The sequence below is a fragment of the Leptonychotes weddellii genome, chromosome 3 (genome assembly GCF_054177405.1).
Source record: "Leptonychotes weddellii isolate Sample4059 chromosome 3, ASM5417740v2, whole genome shotgun sequence".
Taxonomy (NCBI): domain Eukaryota; kingdom Metazoa; phylum Chordata; class Mammalia; order Carnivora; family Phocidae; genus Leptonychotes; species Leptonychotes weddellii.
The window spans coordinates 47519476-47534468 of NC_138371.1; the positions used below are offsets into that span (position 1 = coordinate 47519476).

Genomic DNA, 14993 nt, shown 5'->3' on the forward strand with positions numbered 1-14993 from the left:
TTCTAGCATCAGGAAACCACAGCAAATGTGATTTCAACTCCATCATTTTCTTCATTTGATCAGCAAAATATTTAATACCTGCTCTGTGACAGCAATGTTAAATAGCGAGTATACAGCAGTGAGGAAAGAGGTATGGCTCAGACCTCCCAAAGTGTACAATCTAGTAGAAACAGACATAAAATATGTAAATAAATAGCTAAATAATTACAGAATATAATTGCAAGGTGATCAAGTTCCATGAAGATAACAGGCAGGGTATGATGATAGAAAACAAAGTACTTAAATGGAAAAGTTAGTGGAAGCTTGTCTGTAGAGTTATTATTAGTTAGGTCAAGACATGAAAAATGAGAGAGCATCAGTCATACCACAAAACTAAGGGTAAAACATTCCACATGGTGGCAAGGCTCTAAGGTAGGAAAAAGTTTGGAGTTTTCTAGAAAGTAAAGAGGCTAGTGTGACTAGAGCATAGTTAAGAAGGATGTGAATAGTTCAAGGTAAAGTTGGTCAAATCTTTTGTATCTTGTAGGACATTATAAGGAGCTTGGATTTTTATTTTATGTACAATGAGGACTTTAAAGAATTTTTTAAAAGTGTGATTTGACTTAGTTTACAGTTTTTAAAGTTCACAACAATGCTACTATAATGAACGATTATGGTGGGGTAAAGGAGGAAGCAAAGGAGGAAATATGGAGATCAGTTAGCAGACTATTACAAGAATCTCAGTGAAAGAGGACTGTACCCTCAACTGGGATGACAGAGTAGAGATGATGAGAAATTAATGGATTGAAGGTATACTATGGAGGTGTAATCTATGACTTGCTGAAGGTTTGGGTGTTGGTCAGAAGGAGAAATCAAGAATGACTTCTAGGTTTTAAGTTTAAGCAACTTGCAGTTGGTGGTATCACATACTGAGATGGGAAAAGAAGAGTTTTTATAGAAGGTAGAGTTCTCCTTTCGATATATTAAGTTTAAGACAACTGTGAATCATCCAAGGAGGGAGATCAAAAAGCTGGCTAGAGAAGGCTTCCACACCCAACCAAAATAGAACAACAAAATAACCTAACAAATAAATAAAATAATTGTTTTCAAGACCCTTGATATCAGGCAACAGGAGAATGATCCCTAAGATACAGGAAATAAATGAGGTAAGTCTTAAGATGATCTCATTTAAATCCCTGAGAGAGTTCCCACAAGGTGGCACAGGGAAGGGAAATCTGGTAGATGCCCTGAAATGAAAAGACCTAGAAAAGTCAAAACAACCTTGGGGGGAAAATGTTGTAAGATTAACACTAGCTGATTTCAATATGGATATATGCCACATTGATGAAAGTCATGTGGTACTGGCATGAAAATAAATAGATCAATGAAACAGAATAGAGTCCAGAAATAGACCTACACATAGATAGACAGCTGGGCTTTTTTTGACAAAGGTGAAAAGGCATCTCAATTGAGAAAGGATGGTCTTTCAAAAAGTGGTTCCATCCATATGTAGAAACTAGATATCCATATGCAGAAAAATGAACTTTGATCCATACCTTATGCCAAAAGAAAAAAAAATCAAAATGGACCCTACGCCTAAATGTAGAACATAGCATTATAAAACTTCTGGAAGCAAATACAGGAGAAAATTGTTGTGACTCTGATTTAGGCAAATATTTTTTTTACATGACACCAAAAATGTGATATAGAAAAGAGAAGATCAGTCAATTGTACTTTATCAAAATTAAAGACATCTATTCTTTGAAAGACACCATTGAGAGAATAAAAAGACAAGCCACAGACTGAGAAAAAGTATTTTCCAATCATATACCTGATAATGGATTTGTATCTCAGTAAGATACAACCCAATTAAAATATAAGCAAGAGGTTTAAAGAGATACTTTACCAAAAGTGATACATATTTAGGAAATAAACACAGAAAAGACACGCAACATCATATGTTATTAGGAATATGCAAATTAAAAGTACAGTGAGATTAACAGTAAACACTGTTTAAAATTAAAAACTGACCATACCAAGTGTTGACAAGTATGAGGAATAATTAGAGCTCTCATACCCTGGTGGTTGGAATAACAATGGTGCAACCACATTAGAAATCAGTTTGGAAGCTTCCCCAAAATTTTAACATATACCTACCATGTGATCCAGCCATTCCATTCCTCAGTATTTACCCAAGATAAATTAAAACATATGTCCATACAAAGGCTTATGCAAATATTTATAGCAGTTTTATTTGTAATAGCCAAAAATTGGAAACAACTCAAATACCCATCAGCAGGTGAATGGATATTCATACAATGCAATACCAGCACAATGGAATACTACCGCTCAGCAATAAAAAAAGAATGAACTATGGATAAATGCAGCAACACGGATGAATCACAGAGTAATCAGGATGAGTGAAAAAAGGCCAGATGAAAAAAAAAGATTGAAAAATTTATTTCAAATGGATGTTTAAATTAACCTTGTTTGTGTTTTGTCATTTTAAAGCTATAGCCCTGAAACCTTTTAAATGCTAAAGGAACATTCCATTCATTATACCAAATCATTCCATTTATATAAAATTCTAGAATATGTAAACCAATACACAATGACAAAACAGGTTTTTGGTCACGTGGGGACTAGTGAGGGGGTGGGGGAAAAGGTATGAGGAAGCTTTGGGGGTGATCAATATAGTCACTATTTTATTTGTGGTGATGGTTTCATGGGCAAATACGTATGTAAAAACTTACCAAATTTTACATTTTAAATATGGGCCATTTATTGCATGCCAATTATTTCTTGATTAAGCTGCGAGAAGAAAAAGGAGGAGATGCAGGAAGACGAGGAGGAAAAGGAAGTAGACCGTGAGTTTGGAGAAGCAGTGTTTGCTGCAGATATAGATGTGGTAGTGATCTGTGTGTAGACAATACACCGAACCTTGGGAATGAATGAAGCCACATAGGGAAAGAGTACTCAGAAGAGAGACAGGGACCTAGGATACTGCCTTCAGAAAAACCAAACTTTAGATGTTTAAGAGAAAGAGGTTCATGACAAACTCTTGTTTTCTTAAGTTGCTTAAATCCAACCAATATCAAGTTTGAAGCATGTCATCATCATTGTATTCATTACAGGCTGAACCAGGAGGAATACAGATTTATTTAAGACAGTTTATAACTTAACAGTTATTGTGTCTTTTTATATGCATTCCTTTTCATTAGTCCCTAGTATTTAACATGATTATTATTGATCTTAATTTACAGAAGTTGCCTTTTGCGTTTTCCCCAATGTTATTATTTTCAGAAGTTCCATTCGAAACTCTCCATCATAGAGAAAATATTTTCTTATATTTCTATGAAACATGCTAGCAGATTCTCTTTTTTAAAAGATTTACTTCTTTACTTTGAGAGAGAGAGAGCGTGCACACACAGGGGGTAGTGCCAGAGGGAGAAGGAGAGAGACTCTTAATCAGACTCCATACTGAGTGCAGAGTTCTACCCGGGGCTCGATCTCACGACCCTGGGATCATGACCCGAGCTGAAACCAAGAGTCAGTGGCTAACCAACTGGGCCACTCAGGCGCCCCTGAAACATGCTAGCATATTCTGAAGATAAAATGCATTCTAACTTAATGTTAAACTAAGAGCATTATACTTGTCATGTCTCATCAACAGAGTACTGATACAAAGGATTCACAGAAACAAAAGTGTGAACATTGTCAATTTGATTGATATTCATAAGGGTCAGTGTATCCTAAATTAAGCTCATTAGAGTTCAAAAACAAATTTTGTGTTTAAGCTTAATATAATTTATCAAGTGACTTAAATTAACTTTGTCCATTTTGTTCATTTCTGTTTGTTATATTAAAGCGATAGTCCTGACACCTTCTAGATACTACAGGAACTTTTTAGATGAAATCTTCATATTTATATCAGAATTGGAGTTTTATTTCCACGAACAAAAAAACCCAATGCGTCTCCTCCCTCAGTCTTCTCTCTAGCTCAGCCTATTCACACTGCTTCTTCCTGCCCATTACCAGATATTTCTGCAGGTGTTGCCTATGGCCCCTGGCTTCACTTCCCAGTCCTCTCAGCCTGTCGCTCTTCTGAAACTGCTCTCTCGAAGCCCCCGTGAAGTCTCAGGCGCCAGCTTCCCTGAGAATGCTTCTGCTCTCCCTCTTCTCCCGTTCCTAAGCTTGCTCCAACACTTGACACCACAGATGGCTCCAATTTTCTCACAGCTCCCTTTTCGTACTTCTGGGATCCCACCTCTCTTACCACACTGGCTATTCCTTTTCAGTTTCTGAGTTTTTCCTTCTCAGCTTAAATTCCGAATTGGCAGGCTTCTATTTTCTACCCTTTTCTTTTTCTTCCCTCCTCCTGGACAATCTTATCCGCATCCATGTTTTTCCCTCCAGCTTCATCACTTATGTGTACTTCCATGAAAGAAAGACTATTCTTCCTCTTGGAGCCAGAACCACCCCTGCCTACCTCAATTGCTTGGCTAATTCTTACTGGATCTGGAAGATGCAGATTAAGACAATATGTTATTTTTAACGGCTTAGAAGTCATGTCCATTCAACAATAAGCAAGTCTGTTAGCAAAGGATACACTTTACCAAATACAGGTTCCCCCATGCTCCGAAAGCAGAGTGAAAACTTTTGTTAGCCAGATGGAGAAAGACAAAGATGCAATTACCATTAATTTATATGGAAAAGATTTTGAACATTCCCAGACCCCAAAAATAACCTCTTTAAGGCCACATCTTGTTAATGGAAGCACAAAACAAATCTAGACAAAGCCAGATACTCTCTGACAGAGTTGGCTGGCAGCTTGACGCTGAGATGCTGGGTGTGGTTCCTGAAGGGGCTTGGCGGGGTCGCTCTCGCTGCTGGGGGTGCACACTGCCTCTCTCTATCGTGGCTCCCAGCAGCAAAACAAAGGCTGATGCTATTTTTGCTTTTTCCCTTTGTGTGTGTGTGTGTGTGTGTGTGTGTGTGTGTGTGTGTGTGTGAAAGCAAAAATTCCCCTCGGATTTCTCTCAGTGGAAAAAAGGTACCAATATAGATCTTAAGTAAAAGCAAAATGGCACAAAGAGACCGTCCAAAAGGGGAAATACCTGTAACTATGTCATAATAATGTGTCAAGTGACAACCAGATAATCAGTTCCAATTTCTAACACATTCGTTTTCAGAAAAACAAACAAAAGCAAATATAAACTTGTGGCTGTTGGTTATCCAGAGGAGGGAAGAGAAAGAAAAGGGTAGAAAATAGAAGCATGCCAAAAGCAAATATAAACTTGTTTTCAGAAAAGCAAATATAAACTTGTGGTTGTTGGTTACTGAGAAGTACATAAAAATTGTGGGGGAAAGTTCTAGAAGGTAAAATACAAGAAAGGATTTGAACTTGCCACTTGGCCAAGAGCCAGGGCTCATTCTACATGAATCTTATAGACATCCTGTCTAGTTGAAAGTAAGCAAAAGTAAATGAAGGTATAATTTGCACCAGAGAATATACCATCATGCTGCAGCCCAGAGAAGCTCTATTCCTCACATTAGGGACTCTTCACTGTCCTACATAAAGCCGACTTAATGCGCTGATTCTTGTTGCATCATCCACCCTGGACAAGGCCCAGATATATCTACAGTGAGATCCCTTTTATTGGTTAGGGAACCCAGAGGATTTGGAAAGTCTTTATCCATGTAGATGCCACTAATGGAAGAATATGTCTCATTGTCACAAAAGCAAATTGCTCTTCATTTCTATATAAAATTATTCACTGAAGAAATTCTTCATCAAAATCACAGTTTACGAGTAATAAAGTGTATATAATTTGTATTCATGTGTTCCATAATCATGTAAAATTAGCCTGTATAATTATTTTTTCATTTCCTAGGAATACTTCCTTTGCATTTTCTAAATAAAATTCTAGTGTTTATAGCTGCCATTATCTGAAGTTATATATTGACCTCAATCTTTCAATTTTCATCAAAATAGTCTATGTTTGCTTTTGGTAAAGAGAAAAGTGTGTGTGTGTGTGTGTGTGTGTGTGTGTGCATGTGCGCACGTTCGCACATGCACGCACACACAGGGAGACTATAAAAGAGAATGGAATTAAGAGGTGGTACAGAAATTAAACATTTATTCAAATATTTTTGTAATAAAATAATGTGTGGGTCATAAAATAAAATATTAAAAGTTTTACTCCACACAGTAAATTTTAGTTATGAATTTTTTAAATGCTTGTTTTCAAGATCTCCATATTCACAGGTAAAAATACTTGCATATTGCTCATTATGTTCCCAATAACATGCCTATTTTTATTTTTTTAGTTTCATGATTTTCATATCTTAATCACATTAAAACATTTAGTGAGCTTTTCAACCTATTTCTCGGTACTTCCTCTTGTTTATAGAGTAGCAGATAACATCAGTATGTATGTACAGTTAAAAGAAAGACATTCTGTTTATTATTCTTTGGTGACGCTTTACTGGAAATGAATTATATTCATGTAGTTTTAACATGAGAACAGAAAATTATAAATCTTAGAAGAGACTAGAAATATGGAGTAGATAGGTCAATGACATTTATAAAGAACATTATATTAAACAGGTGTCCATTAATGTGCTTCTGATCGTATTGCTGGGCAGACACATTTATAATCCAGGGAAGAGCCCACTAAGGCTTTTATTTCAATTACCATGAAGATTCTCCAGGGTGACTCTAGGTGTTCAGGATGAAAGGCCATGGTCGTTAGTCAATACATTTTCTACTACTAGTTTTCTCTACTATTTTCTCTACTAGTAAGATTGAAGTGCATTATTTGTTTTAGGTTCCAAGATCTTAAAAAGGGTAAAGATGTTAGACTTAACAATCAAGCAAAACCCTAGGGCGCTGGAGGGTTCTCTCTATAGAGACATGTCTTGTCAGGAGTCATTGAGCTGATGTCTAATATCTATACTGACTTTTATCAGAACACAACTGGAATGACTGTTGCATGTTAATACTGAAAGTAAGCTTCTCAGCTAATCAACACATGTAAATTTCCCCCATAATTCTAATAGCATGGGCTTTCAGCATGGCTTTCTTATTTAAGTCTAGCTCATGAATTTTGAAAAGGACACCACAAAGCCCCCGCAACTCTTTTTCCTCCCCCCTCCTTGCCGATAAAAACAGCTTTTCAGAGGAGTTAACTTAAAGCAACAGAAGGTGAAAGGTCAATCATGAGACCACAGAAAGAGCAGCAGTCTGACCTACTGCCCTTTATATACTGCTGATTTCCTCCAATGTTTCTTAAAAAAAAAAAAAAAAGTGAATAGGGTATTTCCATTTTTTGATTTATTGATGTATTTCTTTTGAACTTTGCCAGTTCACATAATCAAAAGACTCTGTCCTAAGCAAGTGACTATTAAAGCCCAGCATTTGCAGTGAAAGAAAACAATTACTAATATCTGATATTTGTTATTGGTTGATGATTATTAAACATGCATGTTTGAAATTCAGAATTCTTACATGGTGTTAGTTTATCACCCCCTATGTCTCCTTTTCATATTATGTACTTTTTTTTTTTTTGAGAAAAGGAAAGAGTTGGGCTTTATAAATATGTTGATAGAAGAAATTGCTCAAGAAAACCTACAACTCAGAAAAATATTCTTAGGAATTTTTTCCGAACTTCAGGATTTAAACATCTTTTTCTCCTCTCAGAAAAATAATTTTTGAACTAACTTAAAATGTCCAAAACGGCTTGTGGCATGTGTTGGCCCAGTTTCTTTTTGTACTAGGATAATTTTTGATGTCTTTCTCAAGTTTATACCATTGATGTTCATCTTTTAAGACAGTAATAAGCTAGAAACTCTGTAAAGATAGAAGTCGTAGCACACTTATGTTGTAGCAAAACCATATGTGTCTTCTAAAATAAGTCACTATGAAATGTTATCTTGCCTTCAGGAAGCCTAAGTTTAGAATTAGTATCCCTAAATTACTATATTTAAAGTCAAGACAAATGGGTGAATGAAAACTGCCATCCAGTGTCAGTGAAAATGGGACACAGCCCCATCCTTAGAGCTGGTAGAAAATACAATCAGACTAATGAATATAAAGCTCACATGTCTGAACCCCATGATAAAGGGAATATATTCTTACATGAAAATGTTTTTTTCTGGTCATTAATTGTACTGTTAATGATTTAAACCATATATTTTGCTTCTGCTTTCTTGTATTTCTAAGACAATGCTGCTTTATTTTCAAAATGTTTACCATTTCTACTTGATGTTTTTTTCCCAAAATTTCTAAAAGCTCCATAGAGTTCTCTTTATGTATGCAAAGCACATTACCATTAATCAATGTTGTCATCCCCCCAGGTACGCTTCCCTGGCTCAGGAGCCTTATGGGCCCTAGTGAACATAAAAGGCCCAAGCACTCAGGAATCAATTTCATAGTGTTTCTTCAGAACCCCCGAAAGGTGATAGGCAACAGCCACAGAGCATCAAGGACTCCTTGCATGAAAAACAAAAGTAAAGTACATAGTAGAAGATATCTTTTTCAAGGAAGGCAAGGTTTCAAGTGGTAGGCAAAGGCAAGACTTGAGTTCACTTCTTGGAACCTCGAGCAGAACATCAACACTGACTCTCAAAGGAGAGTATTTAACGGGGGTGAATCAGCCACCAGGAGGAGAGCCTGACACTAAGTCAAGGTAAGAGTGGGGGTGGAGAAGGATATGACTGAAGCTGGTGTGAAGCTGGATCCCACACTGGCAATCGTTTTATTTGCCTTTCAGCCAACTGTTCCTTCTGGCTTCCTTTCTACATCCTGCTCAACAATCATCCTGCACACCCTTCCCTAGATAATCAACATTTACAACCTGGCGAGTGTATTTCTGTAACCATTCTCATGAAATCATAGATAGATGGAAGGTTTGATCACTGCTTGGGGTCATATTATATACACACTTCTATACCTGTATTTCTTCCTTAATACATTTTAGAAACCCCTCAATGATATAACTCTAATTCATTCTTCTGAGGAGTTGAATAATGCTTCATGTTATTGATATGTCACAGTTCATCAGACCATTTTCTTACCAATGGGCATATTCCTTTTATTTGTTCATTTGAACTACAAAAAAAAAAAAATTCATTCAGGCAACATGTCTTTATTACATGCCCTCTAGTACCTACTGAACTCTAGGAACAGCAGTGAACAAAGTTCCCACCCTCACAGAACATCCATTCTAGAAGAAGGGACGGACAATGATTTATTATGTAACAAAATGTGATAATTTTATAAAGCTAAATAAGGAAAGAGAAGGTTAGAGGAAATTGTTACTTTAAACGTGGTGGTCAGGTGGTCAGGGAAAACCGCTCTGAGGACATAACTGATCACAAACGTGAAAGGCTTGAGAGAGTAAACAACGAGGTGTGGTAAGACGAGGTGTGGTAAGAGAATAACGATCAAGTAGACGGAACAGCACCAAGTCTCTGAAGGGAGGGCATGCGCAGAGTGACTGAGGACAATGGGCAACATCGTTGTGACTGATGCGCAATGAACACGAGGATGGAGGCAGGCAAAGGCATCAGCAAGATGTCGCGCCCAGGGCCCAGATGCTTTAGGGCATGGTAGGCTGTGGTGGGCACTTTAGAAAATGCCACAATAAACGTCACAGATCTTGCTAGATTGGTTTCCAAACAGGTTGTCACAATTGACATTTCTACAAGCTGTCTATGAGTATACAGTTCCCTGATACGAAGTGCACTTTTCTAACTTTTAATAATTTGATGTGTGTAAAGTGGTATCTTCTTGTTACTTTAATTTTCATTTCCCTGTTAGGGAAGTTGAGAATTTGCTTACTTATTTCTGTTTGATAAAAAGGTAAAGAGTACTTACTATGTGACATGCACTGTTGTTAACACTTTACATAAATTATCTCACTTGACAACCCAATGTGGTAGAAACCATTAGTTTACAGATGAGGAAACTAAGGCAGATGGCAGTTAAGTAACTTGCCTAAGGTCACATAACTAGGTAGTAGAGGTTTAGGAATTTAAATGTAGGCAGTCTGGCTCTAGAGTCCACACAGCTATTTGCCAGGCATTTGAGTTTGCTATTCTATAAAATTTGCGGATAACCTAAAACGGTATTAGGAGAATAAAATATTTGTACAGAAAAGCTATGCACATGCAGACTATTCTCCTTAGCTTATATGTCTGTCAAATCCAAAGGGAGGTCTGGATATTAGATCCACCAGTGAGAAATAGGACAGTTCCGCTGTGAAAAACAGTATCATCTCAGGCTGAGAGGAAAAAAAATGAAATTCTGGTGTAATCTCAGGTCCATTGGCAGATAGATGGCAGAGCCAGAACTGGAGACTTTAAATTGGCACAAATATAACACAAAGCTATTGGCCAGGAGAGGTTGCTAAGAGGCCCAACATGTATCAACACAAAATACAATTATCTAGGTTGGTAGGAAACCGTCTTTTAAATATGCCAAAATGCTGACTTTCAGCTATAATGATAATAAAATAGTTTAAAGGAATGAAAATGTGTAAAATGTGTAAAAATCAACACTGAAAGGACCTTGTTGTAATTTTCATTGTCCAATCTTTTCTCAGAACCTCTGGTTTTCTTTCTCAATTGATCTACTTTACATTCTATGAGGGAGGAAAGGGGAAAAGTGGAAGCAGCCTGGAAAAAGCCCAATAGCCCTGCAGCTCAATGAGAGGCAGGGTCTTGAACACGAACAGCAAATACCTGTCAAGTCTATGTTCCTTTTTCTTGAAAAGGAAGGTTTAAGGATCCCTTAATAATCTAATTCTGATGATACAGAAAAAAGAAACTATTTCAAACACTGATACCTATAGCATTTTTAGATGATTATAAAAACCCCCATTTAAAATAGCCATGTACTCTGTGTTCACCAAAAGGAGAGTAAGAAAAATAGCATACATGGTATTGAATCCACCCCAAGTTTACAACTCCTGATGGGGGAAGAAAAAGAGGATGCCTGCTGAGCAACAGGCCTGTATCTTTGTGCATAGCTTTATAAGTTTAAATTTGCACTTTGGCCTTAAAGATAGACTTTCAGAATGAAACAGAAAGAAGAAATAAACCTTCAGTTACATTTTCTAGTCATTTGACTTTTGAAATTCCAATCATCTTCCAACAAAAAATAAAGCATTTCCTCTTGTCTAGACAACATAACCTGCTTCCTTCTCAGATAGGGCACTTGGGACCCCAGGCTCTGTCTCATTTCACTCACACCATCCTTGATTCCCCAAAACCCAAGGCTCTACGTCCCTTGCACACCCCAACTAGGGAACCCTGCAAAGAGGTACTTCTTATCGTTCTTGCACCAATGCTTTCACCAGATTGTTTTGAAAAGCATTTGTTCCTGTTTTGTTTTGTCTTAACTTACCTTGTGAAGTCTCATCCCTGTGACATCTGACAGTGGCTTTGGGTGTAGGCTAACTCGAAAAGAGAAAGCAGCAAGTCGTGGTTAGGGAGGTGGCTTTCTGTGGAGCAGACAGCTTGAGCAATCTAACACGGAACGTGGAAAGTTCAGGTCAGCGACCAAATAGTAAAACTGAGAAGTCAACGGTAGTGTAACATCAGGCGGCTAAGTGTTTCCACTCCATGCACACATGGAGGAGTGAAGCATTCTGACTGTGTAATTTTTACCACAGAGTTCTGCTTTTTAAAAATATTTCTCCCAGCTTACGAAGACTTTTTATGATAGACTGCATTTTTGAGAAAGCGAAGGCTTCTTCCTTCAAGATCTGTTATCCAGGAGCCACTCCATGCATCTCTTAGAATGCATTGCTACTGCGTCTTTCTTCGCTTTCCTCACAATACAAGCACAATGTGTTCCTAGGAGTTGAAGGCGTATGCACGCATATGTCATTTCCTTGTTTGTTCATCCACTCATCCATTTATTCATTCATCTAATTTATTAGCTGTATATATATTAAGCTTCTCTTCTTCATGCCCCGAGGATATAACCACAAATAAGATACAGTCCCTGCCCTCAAGGTCATAAAATCTAGCTGGGGAAAGAAAACTGAGCAAGTAACTGTGAATAGCATGTGAGAGGATAATAGAAGTTTACATAGAATATATTGGGCCCTGATGGGGAGATGGGCAATCTAACTGGGGTGAAAGAAGATTTTTTTTAATGTAAGAATATTGCATGGGCATTTTCCACGCAAGGAAATGCATTCCCCACCGGAAGCGCAGTGTATGCAAAGATCCAGAGGACAACAGAGTACGGTGTGTTCCGAGAACTGCAGCCAGTTCTATATTGATGGAGTGCAGAGGATCCTGACTAGGGATGAGACTGAGATTAACGAGATGATTTTTAATGTCAGGAGGCATTTCTCTCACAAGAAAAACAAATGGCAAGTATATTCATGTAATACTTAAGAAATATTTTAAAGATTGATCACTTTAAAGAAATGTGTTAAAAAAATATATCAAGGTGCTTTCAATAATATAGCTTATGCCCAAGGGGGAAAAAAAAGGATAGTAATAGATTTTCACAATGGTGAATGTTCTAAATGCTAACTCGTGAAATAGAAAGAGATTTTAAAATACTAATCCCTTTTGAAGAAACTATATCCACTTTATTTTCATTTAACATAATGACTTAGATCTAGTCTAGGACCTAGAAAATTACAGCAGGTTTAATAGTATCTGGCACATGGTGGATACTCGATAAACAGATGTTAATGGAAGTACCATATAAGGCTGCATTTAGCAAATAAGAAATGCTTTGTGTACTGACCCTGGCTCTGCAGCTGTACTTGCTACTACTCCTTTGATAAGTAGTCTTTTTCCCTTGGGATCCCTAGAGTTGCATTCACTAGGTCTCTTTCTGGTCCCTGCTGCTAACTAACATTTCCTCTGTCCCACACAGAGCTGGAGATACTTGACAGTGTTGTCTCTAGGTGTGTCTGGGAACGTTGGAAGGATATAGTCCTCAAGCTTGAGGCCCTGGACATGCAAACCAAAGGAGCAGAGTTGCAGTTACCACCATCAAGGGCAATTCAAACTGTGCAAATCTAAAAGGGAAAAGCAAGAGCTCTGGGAAGCAGATAAACCGTTTCCTCTGTGCTCTGATCTCTACTGTTTGGGTACACGTGGGTGGCTAGGGGGCGGGGTGGCAAGGACCCTGAAGGAAGTGCAGGAGAGAAAAGAGAGTAGTTAATGATGTACTTTACAGAAGGCAGTCTGACGTAGCGGTGCCAATTCTCAGGCCAGACCCAGATGCCATTTCAAACTACAGAAACGCCCCTCTAGACACTCCTTGCCTCTCCTTGACTCACCACTTCTTAATGTGCTCCAATCAGTCCCCCTCCCTTCTGGTCCTCTTTAGAACCCCCTTTCCTTAGACTCCTTTCATCCCTTTGTTCAGCAACTACCCCACCACTCTCATTTCATCTAATGGATCACTTGGAAATAATGAGCTGGATGGGATTTTGGAGACCACCCAACGCAAACCCCTCCCTTCACATTTGAAGAATGGAAAAGACATTTGAAGACAGGAAATGTCTAGCCTCTCCTCAAAAACCATATTTCTGGCGTGTGGCAGAGATGAACCTCTGTCTCCTGACAACATCCCCCCAACTCCACCAAATTCAGGGTCATCCCACCATAAGGAGGTTTTCACTGCTCCTACCAGCTTGTTAGTGGATGGTTATGGTTTTAACGTAGGTATCACACACTAAACCTGGACTCTGTCCCCTTAGTAACCCTTTCCAATGAATCATCCATTGGTATTGAGTCCTTTTTTGGCCCATGCTCTGTGCCTCTGTTCCATTTTCATCTGCTCAAATACTTTACACACCAGCCTCAGTTGCCCTGCCCTTTCATGGATCAATCTATCTCAATGCCACTACAGTGCTCCTTCCTTCTTCCGAACTCATGGCCCCTCTCATCCGAGATTTATTTTGGAAGCATTTATTTACTTTCTTGATTAAGCTCTTGAATTGCTATTTGACTTACTTTTAGCTTTTGTTCTTGCCTAGAAAATAATTTTGGGTGGGGGGAGGGGTGGAGGAAGGGAAGAGGGAGAAGGAGAATCCTAAGCAGGCTCCATGCCTAGCGGGGAGCTGACCCTGAGGTCATGACCTGAGCCAAAATCAGGAGGTGGATGCTTAACCAACTGAGCCCACCCAGATGCCCCTAGAAAATAATCGTCTTGAAAATAGAAACCACATTTTATTTATTTCTGTATTTACCCATTAGCTAAGATTATACTGTGCACAGGACAGAAATTTAAGAAATGTTTGCACAATGAGTAGACGCTACTAACAGAATGGATGCTTTAATGAAAGAAGGTTGCAATGAAAAATAAATATTTCTTAGCATGTAGGCTTCAAATATTCTGTAAATCTTGCTATATAGCTAGCTTGGACCATACCAAGAAGAAACATGGGGCCAGGCAAAGCTGTAAAGATTCTTTAGCCCTAACCTGTGTTTGTGAATTAAAGGAAGAGGGAGGAAAAAGAACTTCATTCACTTTATCCAAATTAGAAGGATATGCCTAACTTGGTGATTTTGGAAGTCCTACCCAGCTCTTAAACTCTTAAGTACTACAATCTATGCCAATCGCTGGAATTTGGAATACTTACATTTACAGCATTCTTCAAAGTGTTTTCCCAGAATTACACTGCAAATCTATTTTTTTTTACAAAAAAAAAAAAAAAAGATGTATTTTAGAGACAGAGAGAGCGAGTTTGCATGCACTTGGGGTGGGGGGTGGTGTATGTAGCGGGGGGGTGGTGGGTGGACAGAGGGAGAGGGAGAAAGAGTCCCAAGCAGATTCCTCGCTGAGCCCGGCCAGTGCTCAATCTCAAGACCCTGAGATCACAACCTGAGCCGAAACCAAGAGTGTGGGGCTTAACAGACTTTGCCACCAGGTGCCCCCACCCCAATCCTGCGCCCCACTGCAAATCTAAACAAATAAGCTCATCCTTCAGCACTTTCCTTGATGAACCTCTGTCTTATTCCTGAAAAAATAT

General features: G+C 38.3%; 1 long non-coding RNA gene across 4 annotated transcripts in view; it reads right to left on the reverse strand.

Moving 5' to 3' along the window:
- Window positions 1-11582, reverse strand: part of LOC145720510 (uncharacterized) — a 284127-nt gene extending 272545 nt beyond the window's left edge. For all 4 annotated transcript variants that reach the window (XR_014143492.1, XR_014143494.1, XR_014143491.1 and 1 more), the window contains exon 1: window positions 11390-11582. This is a non-coding gene — a long non-coding RNA (uncharacterized LOC145720510). The remainder of the gene's footprint in view (window positions 1-11389) is intronic.
- Between the last annotated feature and the right edge of the window lie 3411 nt (window positions 11583-14993).